Raw genomic sequence first — 15,251 nt, 5'->3', positions numbered from 1 at the left:
AATGTTAATTATGAAATTAGTTTTAAGGTTGTTCTTCTAATGTTTTCTCTGAAAGCAGAGTGACAGCTACAGTTAGAACAGCTACAATGAGAATAACACTTTCATGCTAAAAATACCATGCTTGTGACAAATGAATAATGTGTTATCCTACAAAGAGCTATTAGCAATACTTTCCTCTTTTGAAACGCAACTGTTTGTCAGTGGTGGGTACTTAAATCTTGTTTCGTTGACAAATTAAAAGAAACAGGTTTGCATAAACTACAGTTGTACTGCAAAATCTTTGGAGAACACACTGAAGATTGGGATCATGAAGGGCTCAGAGTTTTTAAAAACTCATATGAAAACAGCAGCACTGCCCAATCCTGACTCAATGTCGCTCCAGAGAGTCAGGATTGGGCATACTCATTTCATTACCTCAGGCTTTGTCCCAACCTCTTCATGTTGTTCAGTTCACTGTTAGGATTTCACAGTGTTCCTCTGGCTCAGAAATCTCTGATGTTCAGTTCATGACTGATTGCAGATTCTTTTTTTCCACCTTTTTTTTACCAGCACCATTCACCTGATGTGATTTAGAATAACAAGCTCATTAATAGTACTTTCATATGACAGCGGTCAGTATGCCCTGACTCTTGAAACAACTACTAAGCACTTCCAACAAAGTACATAAAGAGACAATTTGCCTAAATGCTCTCCTTGCCCAGTATCTATTGACATCAAAAGATTAGCTGGGATATGTCGCAGAAATGTGGATGGAAAGCTTGTTGATGTTTGTCCTGTACCCTGATGAAAAGCTCCCTTGAGTTTATTTGCGAAGCTTGAGAATTATGGGCTAGAGTAAATAAAAATTTCTTCCTGGTTTCACCTCCTTGGAGCCCTGTGCAAGCCCCAGCAATGTGGAGAAAGCATATGAAAGCAAACCCAAGTTTGAACTGGACCTCACTCATGCTGAAGTTTCGCCAGTGACTTGATTGTTGAGTCTACACTTACACTGGCAGCCTGCACAGTCAAGAAGTTCACCAAAGACCTGTCTTGTTAAAAATCTAATTTTCCACATTTCAGGGAAGACTTCAAGGGAAGGGCTGCCTCTCAAGGAAGAAGAAAGCTCAGAAATGTGTTCATATGTCCACTTCCAAAACTACAACTGTTTTCTTCACAATGTATTTCTGGAATATATTTCACATTTTAAGAGTAACTTGACATTAGATATATCCCAGATTATTTATTTTTGTTAGCATGAAATGAGACCGGGCAGAAGAACAGGCAAAAGAGATTATTTAAACATCAGAGGGAAAAAGAGACTCTTCTTGAAGGATTATTTTGTTAAGCAAATTTAGTTTGGATTTTAGGCAGAAGAGGAGGACAAGTTCTGGGAAGCCAGACAGCACGTCTGTAACTTGCTCATTATTCTTTCTGTCTTCCTTTTGAGGTTAACTTGAATTATAATGTCTCAGAAAATCAAGAGTGGAGGAAACTCCAAGAAACAAGAACAAACTTGTTCTAGTGCCCAATGCTGCTTCTTCCAGATTTCTCCACAAATTTTTAATTAAACTCAGTTCAGACTTAAATCCCAGGAAGATTTTACTTCCCCCGTTTTTTGTAGTTCTCAACTATTCTGCAGTCTTCAATATTTAGTTGTTTATAGACACTCTAAACAAAGGGAAATACATTTTATCTACTGAAATAAAATACTGCTGTGTTTAAAAGTTGTTTAAAGATTGCTTCTGCCAGGACTCTGACAGATCAACACCAAGCTAAGGGTCTCTTCTGCAGGATTCAAGGAACTGTGGAAAGATTTTGAAGAAGCAGAAGCAGCAACAAAGATCTCTGAAAGCTGCAACAAAATGAGATGGAGTGTAAGTGCTATAGTTATTAGCCGCAGCAATAAATCTAGAGTTTTCTACAACTATTATTTTTCTCTACAATTTTTATAAAATTTACCTTTCAACTAAAAACATGCTTTTTTAAAAAACGCCTCCTTTAGCACAAACTGACCTTCCAGAAGCTCTTCAGCACAACTTGTCTATACATTTGCACATCTCAAATCATCCAAGCATTTCAGTGCCTACTTCTCATCTCACTCTCTACAGTCTTCCTCATTTCAGATGAACAACTGAGACGCAGGGAAAAGATGAGTGACATATACCCAAGGCCCTGTTGTGAAACCCATTAAAGAACAGAAACCAAAGCAAAGGTCTGCGGTGCCTGGACTAGAGATGCTATGGTTGGACCACCCAGCCTCTCTCAAAGAGCACATAAGGGAAAGACAGAATTGAAAAAAAGGAAAAAACTACTATAATCAAAAAAGATCTGCGCACCCTTAACCAGATGACTCCTGTAACTGCCTAAAAGACACAATACTTAACATGTAACTTTCGCTTTTGCCTATCAATAACCATAAAAGTATTTTCTTTCATTCCAATGTCAAAAGAGGCACATTTGACTCAAAGCACTTCCAAATGCAAACATTCTGACCACCAAAACTAAAAAGCAATGAAACACTAAAAAAAGGAGCAGAAGATCTGACCTCAATCAGCAGAAAAACTAATCATTTCACAGACCTAACCAAAGCTGCATCAGGGCAGGACTCCTGACAGCAGGACTATGCTTTTTTTCTAATCTTACCAACCAGAGTAAGGAAATGTAATTAAAAAAACAACAAAACAGCAACATTGAAACCAGATTACAGTGCAACCCTACTGGTTTACTCAGAGATGATGATGATCATGTTCTGTTCCTTAAACTGATCTGTGGTTTGACCGGGATTTCTGTGGAAATATGAAAATCAGACTCTACTAAAAATGTCTTGTAGCTGCCTGGTCACATATAGCAAGCTGCCAAAAATTTGGTGTCAGTATTTTTATCTCTTGAAGTGCAAAACGTGGCTCGCAGAACTTTTTCACCACCAGCAGAGCAAAGTGAATAGATTAGACAGACACCACTAGGTCATTGATCCTGTAACTAGGAGAGCAGGGAAAATATTTTGGAAACTTAACATCATCCTGCCTTCCTGAAGGTTGGGGTGGCGGGGGAAGGTAATATTTACTTGGAAGAAAAACTTGGGGTTAGAATTTTCTTATTGGAAAAAAAAGGAACTTTCACAGCTTACAAATGTGAACATCCTCTTCCCAAATCAGCTATGGAAAACAGGAAGGAATTATAGCTGTTTAAAAACATATGCCCTGCTAATCCCATCACATGCCCAACAGTAACACTATTCAGCTGTCAGCTTCTAGACTTTCTCTCAAAACCTACAGGGTTGCTGACTCTGAGGATGACAATGCCTGGCATTAATACATATGCTTAATATTGAAAGAAAAAGATATATTTTTTTTGTTGCTTTCCATTTTGTTTCTTTCATTCATTCTTCCCAATTGGATATAGCTTTTGTCCTTCCATCTTTTTTTTTTGGGTTGCCTTGTAAACACAGAACAGATCTCTAATGATTTCCAGGGCAGATGGGAGGGGGACCGTGGGGGGAGTCAGGGAGCATGACTGGCAGCTATGACTAGTGCTAAACTCAGGGTTCTCCATCAACCCTTTGCTCAGCCTTGTCTGGAATCCTATTGTGCCCCACAGTCTACTCCTATTCCTTTAATTCTTGAATACGGCAAACGTACAACCTATGATCTGTAGTTCACACAACTTCTCATTGGCCCATCCTTACCCTGACACTCACAGTGAGGGGCAATCCACAGGCTCTCTAGCAATCTTGGAGGATGAGAAGCCTTTCAGGCAGCAGAAGCTAAGAGGAACAGTTCTCAAAATCAAGCTGCAAGACTCAAACTGTGCCTAAGGAACCCAGGTCCCAAACCAAAGACAAAGAAAAGAAGGAGCAAGGAGAGCTGGTATACTTGTTTCATCCTACTGATTCTCACAAGGGCGCTATAAAGATACTTTGCTCAGCGTGGGGAAAGACAGAGCAGTCTGGGGATGAAAACAGAGCAGATACAGAAGAGCCCTTCGAGGAGCTATGACGTCTGTAAACATCCCTCCCAACCCAAACATTCTATGATTAGACTGATCTTCAGTAAAGGTTTCTAAAAGCAAGAACTACATGGAAAAAAGAACTGAGAAACAGAAGCAGGAAATTTGTACTCATTCAAAGAGCACTCACATTCTTGCTCCTAGAAGTCCTCTTTGATTTACCCATTCAACTTGCTAGTGAGACTCCAGAGTTTGCTCATCTCCATTCATTCTTCTCCAGTCAACCCCCTTTAGCTGTTTTCCCTCTTCCTCTCCCCACTGACGACCATTTCCATTTCTCTCCTAACCCCCCACTGTGAGCTTTTCCGGCCAAAACATTGCCATTTAACCACACTGCCAAGCAAATGATTTTTTAAAAAGCAGTTTAAAACAATCCAGGGTGACAAAACTACAACACTTAGCAATATGGATGCTATGAGTCAGGGTAGAACATATAATGATTATTACATTAAAATAAATGATTATCACCAGCTGAAGTCAATTTATAAATTTCTGGTTGTCATCAAACTATTTCCAACCTTCTTCAATCCCTCCCCACTTCCACCTTTTATTGCACTCCACAGCCTTGCACTTCAGCCCCATCATATTTCACACACTACGCTGACTGGAAGCCACTCAGGCACTTCTAGGGTCAACAGCAAAATTCCACTAGATGTCTATGTTATAAGTGTTTCATCCAACTTCAGTGTGCAATGGGAAGATGGGCAAGGAGAGTCCACAGTGCAGCTGGCAGTAAATCTGTGTTCCATTTCTTAAAACCAAATTCTCAGTTACAGTGACTTATTTCTGAAACACGCAGAACCAGTTTCACTGTAGTTTCTCCACAAATAAGTCATCTTCTTAAATTTACTACAAGGTAATTAGAACTCAGGAAAAAAAAACAGAAGGGCTGGCATTTTACAGAAAAGGGGTACAACAGGGAATTTTTCTTAGTTCAATATAAGCTGAGCCTGTGCTCAGGATAATAGGTATTTATATACACATGTATTTGTACAGATATATGTATATCTACACACTTTTATCCATATTTATAGTTTTACTTTATCTATATGCCTAAGAAAATATATTTAAATCATTTTAAGCACCTAAATATGTTTTACTTTGTATGCCAATTCACCACTTTTTACCCAAGAGCTCCTCTGAGAATCTGCACTTTACCACTTCAAAGTAACAGTACGTGCTATGGCCAAAGTTGCTTGCTTATTCCCTGCAGAGGGCTCAGGATCTGCTGCAGCTGGCCATCCAAGCATTAGAGAGAACACTGAGCTGGTTCAAAGCCAGAAGACCTGGCTCCTGTTTCAGCTATCACAATTAACACTGTGCAAATGATGCTTTGGAAGGAAAAAACATTTCTGGTGTAAGAAACAACAGCTATAATTTCAGGGCAGAGAACTTCCCCTATGTCGGCTTTTCAGCTACCTTATGTTCCCTCTAGATGGTGTAACTGGAGTGGAGACTGGAGCAGATATGTCTTCAGATTAGCAAACCAAAATCACTCCCCAGTGTCTCCACACTCTCCTACAATGATATGCAGTGCAATACTTTGGTCTTGCTTGAAAAAACAGATGTATCATATGGGCATTAACATCTCACATACGCACCTTACATTTTTGTGCAAGACAAGGACTGCTATGCTTGTTCTGTGCATACAAGCAATGAAGACAGGATAACCATGAACATCAATATGTTTGCTACTGTTCCCAATTCCTTTACACAGCTCCTGTGTTTATTGGACGGGAGTGTGAGACAAACATGATGAAATAGTTGAAGCACAGTCATTTGGCATAATAGTGAGTGAAACCAGGGAACTAAATCATTTTAATGAGAGATTATTAAAATAATGTGCCAGGTTCTTATTTTACGTCATCTCATTTCCCTCTAAGATATACTGCACCAATTCACAGTATTCCTGCCCTTTCCACACACCCAGAGCAACTCTTCATTTTGCAGCTACTGAAGTTTGCATATGAGCTGTCTGAATGCCATCATCTGGACTCCTCTGTCCTGACCTCAGCACTGGAACACAGGCAAATTATGCCAGCCTGACACCTTGTGCCTGGCACAACAGTTCCACTGACACACCTGAGCTACTTGCTGTCTCTTTCTGCATTGTTGTGTTTTGCATGAGCCTCTGTTTCCAAGTTGTTATCAGAGCTTTCCCCAAACTGAAAAATACTCACCATTCCATTTGAGCTGACTGGAAGAAGGGTAACAATGTCCTCATTTTTAAAAAGGGTAAAAAATATGACCCTGGGAACTATCAACCTGTCATCCTCAGCTCTGTGCCTGGGAAGATCATGGAACAGATCCTCCCAGTAGCTATGCTAAAGCACATGGATGACGAGGAGATGATTACGGTCAAGTCCTGTATGCCCAACCTAGTGGCTTTCTACAATGGGGTGACCACAGCAGTGGACACAGGTAAACAAACGGACGTAATCTATCTGGACTTCTGTAAAGCCCTTAACACGGTCCCCCACAACATCCAACTCTCTAACTTGGATTTGATGGGTGGGTGGTGCGGTGAATAAGAAACTGGTTGAATGGTCGTATTCAGAGAGCAGTGGTCAACAGCTCAATGTCCAGATGGAGGCAAGTGGTGTCCCTCAGGAGTGTGTACTGGGATCGGTGCTGTTTAATATCTCCATCAATGATATAGACAGAGAGATCAAGTGCACCCACAGCAAGTTTGCAGAATACACCAAGCTGAGTGGTGCTGGGCCTGTGTGAATCTCATGAGGTTCAACAAGGCCAAGTGCAAGGTCCTACACCTGGGTCAGGGCAATCTGCAGTTTCAATACTGGATAGGGGATGATGTGATTGAAAGCAGCCCTGTGGAGAAGGACTTGGGGGTGCTGGTTAATGAGAAGCTTGACATGAGCTGGCAGTGTGCGCTCGCAGCCCAGGAGGCCAACAGTATCCTGGGGTGCATCCACAGAAGCCTGGCCAGCAGGTCGAGCGAGGTGATTCTGCTCCTCTAGTCCTCTCTTGTGAGACCTCATCTGGAGTGTTGTGTCCAGTTCTGGAATCCTCAACATAACAAGGACATGGAGCTGTTGGAACAGGTCCAGAGAAAGGCTGCAAGGATGATTCAAGGGCATTAGGACCAATTTCTCCACCACGAAGGTGGTGAGGCACTGGTATACGTTGCCATGGGAAGTTGTGGCTGTCCCATCGTTGGAGGTGTTCAAGGCCAGGTTGGATGCGACCTTGGGCAGCCTGATCTAGTGGGATGTCCCTGCCCATGGCAGGGGGGTTTGGAACTAGATAATCTTTAAGTTCCTTTCTGACTCAAACTATTCTACAATTTTCTAAACGTCTAGTGCAATTGGCTATATTCTCCTACCAGCCTCGCAACCCACTTACTACTGTGGAATATAAATACTTCCAGTTAATGTACTACTGAGAAAAGCTAGGGTGCTGTGATACTGTTGGATACACCATCCATCTACACTAGAGACATTTTGAAAGACATAGATACAAATGACTGACCCTTTGCCAAGCTGTGCTGCAACATCAATGACCTTCACCTCCTTTAAAGAAACTGCCTTGTGTGTATTTCGCATCATGTCAAAGAGCTTTTTGAAAGTTAAAATGATTAATTATTTCTTACCTATGTCCAACAGGACATGATCTCCATTTACTTTAGAAGGAATTACTGGGTCTCGGAAAGGCTAGAAGCAGAAAACCTGATCTAGAGCTTTGAAGACAATAGTTGTATTTGTGCTTAATTGCAAGCTCTTCTACAGGCTTTCAGAATTCGGTTGAACCACTGTCAAGCAGCAATCACTTCATTTTATCCGTTTTAATAAATGCAACATATGCAGCATGCTACTCCCAGACTCTAAGATACATGCATGAACCTTATGGACTCAAACTCTAAACATAATTGAAGAAGAGACTAAATCATATCTCTCTTTCCATGCAAACTTCAGTTTTCAGCATGATATTCTCTTACAAAGTTTAGCTGTGCCCTAATCAGCCAATATAGTGTTTTGAAGGAAGGAGCAATACATTTAGTGGTGGATTTAGCAGTGCTAGGTTTACTTGAAATCAATCTTAAGGGTCTTTCCCAGCCTAAATGATTCAATTTCTAAGGTGCCACCTTCTCTAATACCTGAGCTGCTCGTAACTGTAAAAATATCATAGGTCATTTCATTATTTAAAGGGTGAACTCCAGCCTTTATGCTAGCTTAAAATAAGACATAGTCAACATTGTACCAGACACCTTCCCCCCAGCAAGACACGTGAGTTGCAAGCCTCTGGCCCTCAATCTACATTTTCAACATCAACTCCAAAATGCCTGTATATTGCAGACATATAATTGTTAGATTGTACAGATAATATTAGCAACATGTGAATCCCAAAGAAATGGTCAATCTTCTGCATTGCTGGTAATTAAAAAAACCCAACAACCTAATGATTATTATAAAAATAATGACCTAACAAAAAAGGAAGCCAAAAACATGCTTTTAAATTGAAATGTCATTGAAAAAGTCAATAGTATTTTGCTATGGAGAAGATATCATTTTTACTAGCTCTTCCAGGTTTTATTAGATTTTGTTTCTCTTAAGCTAAATCATTGTTTTAGCTTCATACCTGGTTAAGCTAAATATTACTCTCCTGGTATAAAACATGATAAAAAACCACCAAGATAAAGATTTTCTGGTTTTGTAAACAGATCAATATAAATAAGAAGTACTATGTAAGACTAGAGATGAAGTACAACTGCATAACTATAACAGGACTTCTCAAAAATACTGGTCCCATCAAAACCTCTTGGATGCCTCCATACAGAAGGCAATGGGAACTGCCATATTTTTTCACATCAAGCACTTTTCTCAGCTGAGGACCCCCAGTTACCCACAAGATCTCTCTCGGATACTGTCTCCTCAGATGTAATGAATCACACAGTCTCAAGGATGCTTGTGCACAGAGTAGATTGGTTGTGCCCTCTGCCCCCAGCTGTCAGCTGAGCTGCAGGCTCCCCAGTGGGACTAAGGATCACCGCAAACAGAACAGCTTTCCAGTCCAAAACTAGAGCTTGCTCCTTGAATTCAGCTTTCTGGTGCACAACCACATAACAGATTCCTTCAAATAATTATAATCTACACACGTCACTATTCCCACAGGATAGGAACAGGCAGGAAATGTTGTCTGGCAGACATTAGTCACCTTACTTATATGTTAGCTCTAGGAGGTGATTAGATAGCCAGGCAGAGGTTGCTACTTCTCAACCTAGACAAAGCTTAGCTATTTGTATAAGTAGAAATGTGTACCTTGCCATTATCCTGGGACAATCCATCAGATGCCAAGTTCACAGGACCTGTGAAAGCAAAAATTCCTGTCTTTAATAACAAGCAAATTCAGTTTGGTCCTGCTTTGGTTTATGCTGCTGATCTCTCTCCATTTTCAAAATAGGAAAGGGGCACACAAAGAGCAGGCAAACAGGCAAGTAAGTCAGAACAACGGACGTGGCAGCCCATGCATCTCCCCATGGTAGCCTTCCCATATGCAGCATGCAAGCTGGATTCACAAGTGCTATGTCATTGTCACAGTTATGAACGGGCTAGCTAAACATGATGATTTGTCAAGCCAGCTGCTGGTCAGACACCACATACTCAGAAAAACAACAGTTCCAGTCCAGTGCCTCACAACAACTCTGCACAGCAACTGGGCTCGCTTTTCTTTTAGAGAGCTTTGCATTTCCTGAAATTACACTTGCATTTTTACCCCAAAAATAAACTTCATCTCTGATACTCTCTTTTTAATGTTTTTTCCTCAGGGCTTAGGGGAAGGACACAGTTTATGAAAAAGGCAGACTACTCTTTTCAAACTTTTGCCCAAACACAGCCTTAAAAACTATTGTGAAACAGCAAAGAGGAGTAACCTGGCTACAGTATGTAAATGAACACCAGCATCCCCCAGGCTTTCAGGAACATTATTATTTAGTAAATATATTCTAGTAATAATAATTATATATCCAGAGTTATGCTGGTAAATGGGGCGGGTGGGGGAAGGGAGGGAGTATTGAATCTTCCAATTCAAGGTTCACATCTGATCTCAGGTATACAAAGCCCTCTCTATTCTCCAGCTCTAGCAAATAGTTAAATTAAGTATAATTCAGCAACCAGTATAGGATGGGTTTGGGAACTGCCTTTAGGAATATGGAGTTTTGGGACTTCTGCTCCCTCTTGGTACTGCACAAAATCTACACTTAACTTTAGAAAAAAAGAGCTGAATCAATATATCTTTAGAAGAACAATTTAATGACAGTTGCCTATGACCTAAATCACACAATCTTCAGCAACAATGACTACACCTATCCTGCAGGTCTCTGTGAGATAAAATTCTAGAATGCAATTCTGGGCCTACTGCAATCAGTGTGCCTGTTGTCCCTGACCTCAGTAGTGCCCTCAGATGCTGGCTGGAGTCAAGACTGGGTCCAATGCTGATCAATATCTTGACCACTAATTTGTAATTAATCCACTTTCATTAATTAACTTTCTGTAGCAGACAAATATATATCTTCCCTTGCATTCTAACAGAGTGAGTGCAACCACAAAGCACAAAATCACTAGTGCCATCAACCAAAGCATCCCAGGCATCATCTTTCAGCTCAAAGGAACGGACTATTTCTTTTGTAATTTTGACAGCAGAAATTTACTTTAAAAGTCTGAGTGGGAAACTTTCAATTGAGGAAAAAAGTTAAAACTTTGAACGCTGTTTCCAGAAACTAAACATCCAGGTTCTTCTATGTATTTTTTTTTCTTACAGTACTGACATGCAATTGGCATTCTTATTATTCAGTCTTACAAGTCTCAGAAATAAAAACTTGTTTGTTCTGTATATAATAGTTATGCTGCAGAAGCAAATGACTTATCCTTCAAATAACAGGACTCAGTCAACTGGAATTTCAAGGTCAGAAAACAAAAAAAGCACAAACTACTGAATTAGCCAAAATACCATCTGTTTCATCTTTTGTTCTGCATCCTCACTGGATAATGTTTCACTCCATGTACTTGAATTTAATTAAGTTGCTATGGGAGATTCACTGCTAAGCTAGTAGCATCACCTTACACTGGCCCACTGCTTTAGAATGATTGCATTTCACAAGAAGCAACGTGCTGCTATAGCAACCTCTACTAGATAACAGCTCAGGGCTTCTCATAGTATTGTGTTTTAAGAGTCTCTTGATCTTGAATTTAGGCCCACCCAGAAGTGAGTAGTTACTACTCCTTAGAATGGCAGCTGTTTTAAAACCTGAGGGAGATCCTTTCATGACATGAATGTACTAAATTAATGTCCTGAGCTCAGCAGTCACTTCATAAAGGAGTTCAATGGATGTAGCTGAGAATGTAGTAAAAAGGTACACTGGCAATCATTTCACATCATTTTTGCTTCTAGCAGCAGTCCCAGTCTTTTGAAGACCCAGTCTTCAAAGAAGTTATTTTGGTATCCTGTATGCTGGCTAACAGAACGCATAAGACATGCTACCTGTCACCAGTAATGATTATTAATGATTTTTCAGTGTCTGGATTCACTTTCTCTCCCTGAGGACCTGCATGAAGATCACACTGGTCAGAGTACAGCACTCATGTGAATATCCAGAATCAATATATTTGCACGCTGAGTAACGAAAGTAATTCACAAGCTTTATATGGTAAACTGTGGATTGCACTTACAATTAGTAAGTGCACTACAATAGTAAGTGCAATCCACAGTTAGATGCATAGTATACAACTATAGATGCATACTATACAACTGCTAACAATTGTTTATTATTTCTCAGCAAATTTACCTTCTAATGCCAGAACATTTGTTACCTGAACACTGCTATAGAAGCTGGGCATAAAACTCCTTTTCCAGAACTAACAACAGCAGCTTATTTGTCTAAACATGAACTACACAACTATGCCTCCATTTTTATTCATTAACTTCAAGTTACTAGCTGATGCCACCTGGAACTACAGTCCCATTCCTTTTGCTCAGTCTTGCCCTGATCCTGTCAGCAGCTTATGCAGCTGCTCACATTTTTGCTGCCTTCAGCAGAGCTACCTCCAGCACAGCCACTGAGCAAGACTGAGCCTCCCACAGAACTTATTTTCAGTTTATCACATCATACAAATATACAGCACCAGCCACACAAGCAAATGGCAAACTGATGAAAATTTTTAATTAATTCCTAAAAATCACATATTAATGCCTAAGGTGTTTGATTTCTGAAGCCAAATAATAACTTTTTATGATCTTTTTCTTTTTGGGTCTAAGAGGGTCTTACTCTGAGGCACACAAGGATGTGTATTTTGGTAATGAAAGAGCATTCTCACTAACAAGCACAGTCTCACAATCCTTACAGAGGTAAACCACTCACCAAAATACTGAATGTATTATTGAAACACATGGGAATTTTGCCACATGAAGAAGTCTGGGCTGACTCCCTAAACTATTCATACAAAACACTACTCTTTTTTCAATCTGCTCCTATCTGCCTTAACTTGATTTACTTGGCTTTCCTGGACTTTGCATGCTAGAAGGTTCATTCAGTTAAATACTGCCCTCTCCTGGAACCTACTGACATCTTTCTGGCTCTCACAATAACATTAGTTAAGGTTTTTCCAGTCACCAGAAATGCCATGATATTTTGTGAAAAAATCAGTCTGACATTGTAAAACTGATGCTCTGTAGAGATTATCAAGACTTACAGAACCCTTGTAATCTATGACTTGTGCATTCCACTGCTGTCTACTTACAGATCTCTAATGTCACATGAAATGTGATCTTCCTGAATAAACTAGTGTATGAACCTGTGCCAACTTTCCCGAGCTTTTAAGGACTGTAATATTATGTAATAAAAAAACATACCTTCTACAGAGCCTGTAGCAGGGCATTTCTGAACCTTCTACTGTCTCAACTTGGTTTGAATTAATGCTTCATAACAAAAAATCAAAATGACAGTAACTATATATGATGCCCATGACATTTATCTGAAAACTCAAAAACAAAATCAAAGATTAGCAAACAAATATGTTACAAGCAATACTAAAATGATTGATAAGAGATTCCATGGAATATTTTATCAGTTATCCTTCAAAGAAACAAACAGCAATTCCTCAATAGAGAAACCAATAAAATACTTTCAACTACAGAGAGAAATTACCTCTTGCTTACAATATGCAAGGGATCTCAAGGATCAGATTTAACGTTTTTACCTCACTGTTTATAAACTCCTTCTCTATGAGAAAAGCAGCCCAGCAGCTATGCACAAGAGCTGGAAGTCTAGTTAACCTCAAAAGCATTGCTATTAAGTGAGCAACTTTGATTCAAAACCAACTTGAGCTGTAAAGGAGGCTTTGATAAATTTCTTAACATCTCTCAGCCTCTAGCTTTACACATACAATAGGCTACAGTTATGCGAAGTGAAAGTCCACAGCAGTAATCCTGCAATTACACTGGTCATTAGTAAAACAAGCAGCTTAAACTAAAAGGCTTCTCAAGAAAAACAAAACCAGCCTGTAGAGCCTACAGCTTGAAATTATCAAAGAAAGTCTGTGACAACATCCTGAGCTAGACAGGTACCTACCAGGTAAAGAAGAGGTCTATCTCAGAAGTATTTTCTGAAGAGCTTAATGTCTGGCTCAAGCAAGTGTGGCTCAATGTCAGCATCAGAGCTCCTGCTGAATGAACAAACTGCACACAAGCATCCTCACTGATCTCCACTCTTGAAATGTCAAGCAAGCGACTATCCTGGAAACTGGAATGACGTGCTCTTTAGACCAAAGCCCGTGCTCCACACTCAGGTATAATGAAAACACAACTGCAGCTAGCTTCCTGCTCTCCTTTGGCATGGCTTACCACGATTCCATTGCACCCGCCGCAAAAATTGGAGGTAGAAAATCCAAGTCATCCACCAAAACCACATCTGGGCAAACAAATACTCAACCATGACTCCTTTCAGGCCTAAGAAAATCAGTTACTTCTACCCATTGGCAGGGAAAAAACGTGTCAGCTCTAGAAACTATGGTCTTTGTTAGTAAAATAAGCCAGAATGGCCAAGCCATGGTAATATTTATTTTTCCTTATTGCTGTTAATTAGCAAAAGTACCTTTTCCTGTTAATGCTGCAGCTTGATCTAGTGGAAAATGTCCCTGCCCATGGCAGGGGAGGATGGAATTAGATGATCTTTAACATAAACCAATCTGTGATTCTATGATATAGCAGTAGCATACAACTGGCAGCAAGCAGGTTTGTTAATCCATGACAGTGAAAAACAGAAACTATCTCAAGGGAATACTGCATTGTTTCGATGTTATAAAAAATGAGACACTCATAGCATAATGTACTGTGCAAGTGCTTTACGTAGTTTTTTTTCAAACTGAAGTATGGATAAGTCTCATATAAATTATATGCTGCATGGAGCCAGAACCAGAAGAGCCACATAAAAAAATAAAAATGTAATCCAATTCTTGCATATTTCTGGTTGCACAGAAAAGCCAACAGCATCTGGTGCTGAACATTTGGTAGCTCAAGATAGACACAGAGAACACGAAGTTTCTCAAGACTGTAGAGAGGAAATTCCAGACAACTGAAACGTGTCAGAAAGTACCTGTCCTTTTAAGTCATTTATCAGTGTGGCAGTCCTCTGGCAAAAACAAAAGTCATAGCTGCAGCACTGTCTTTGTTGCTGACTTTCCCTTTTCTACTCAAACTTAAGTTTTATGCACAGCTCAAATTCTGCTGAGGTTTTGTGAAAGGCTGGTCCTATGGTTCTGTTTATAACAATATATCTTTATCTATACATATATACATATCTTTATATATATATAATATACATATTTTAAGGGATGTTTTCACTTGTTAGCAACATGTTGGGATCCAGCTACAATAGTGCTGGGAGGGTTACCTGATGGTACAGCTGGTCCACTGTCACTTAACAGAGAGCACAATCGGCACGGCTAATGGAGGATCCCAGACCCTCCCCTGCCATTAAATGCTTTCCAGTTATTTATAGGTTAGAGCACTACCATAAAACTCTTCACAGCCTTTCACCACTTAACTTTCTCATTACTTAGTTGCATTTTCCAAACTTAGATTATAAAGGAATTGTCCTCTGAAAAGGTACTTGTTGCTCATTCCTGTCTCCACACCCAAGCTACAGCAACATCACAGAGCCAGAATAAAATACTACCAAGGGATGACATTTGAAGTTAACTAAAAGGGCCAATGTTTACTTCTTGTTCTTTTAATAAATTCTCTATTTCATTACA

The 15,251-nt window shown here is 39.8% G+C and overlaps 1 protein-coding gene across 1 annotated transcript in view; it reads right to left on the bottom strand.

Annotated features, from left to right (window-relative positions):
* The window catches only part of ARHGEF28 (Rho guanine nucleotide exchange factor 28), a 78,779-nt gene extending 69,470 nt beyond the window's left edge, over positions 1-9,309 (bottom strand). The window contains exon 1 of the mRNA XM_069881118.1: positions 9,264-9,309. The gene's annotated coding sequence lies outside the window, so the exon portion shown is untranslated. The remainder of the gene's footprint in view (positions 1-9,263) is intronic.
* Positions 9,310-15,251: the final 5,942 nt, after the last annotated feature.

Source organism: Phaenicophaeus curvirostris, chromosome Z (assembly GCF_032191515.1).
Source record: "Phaenicophaeus curvirostris isolate KB17595 chromosome Z, BPBGC_Pcur_1.0, whole genome shotgun sequence".
NCBI classification, from domain to species: Eukaryota; Metazoa; Chordata; class Aves; order Cuculiformes; family Cuculidae; genus Phaenicophaeus; species Phaenicophaeus curvirostris.
This window is presented reverse-complemented; position numbering and strand designations above follow the sequence as displayed.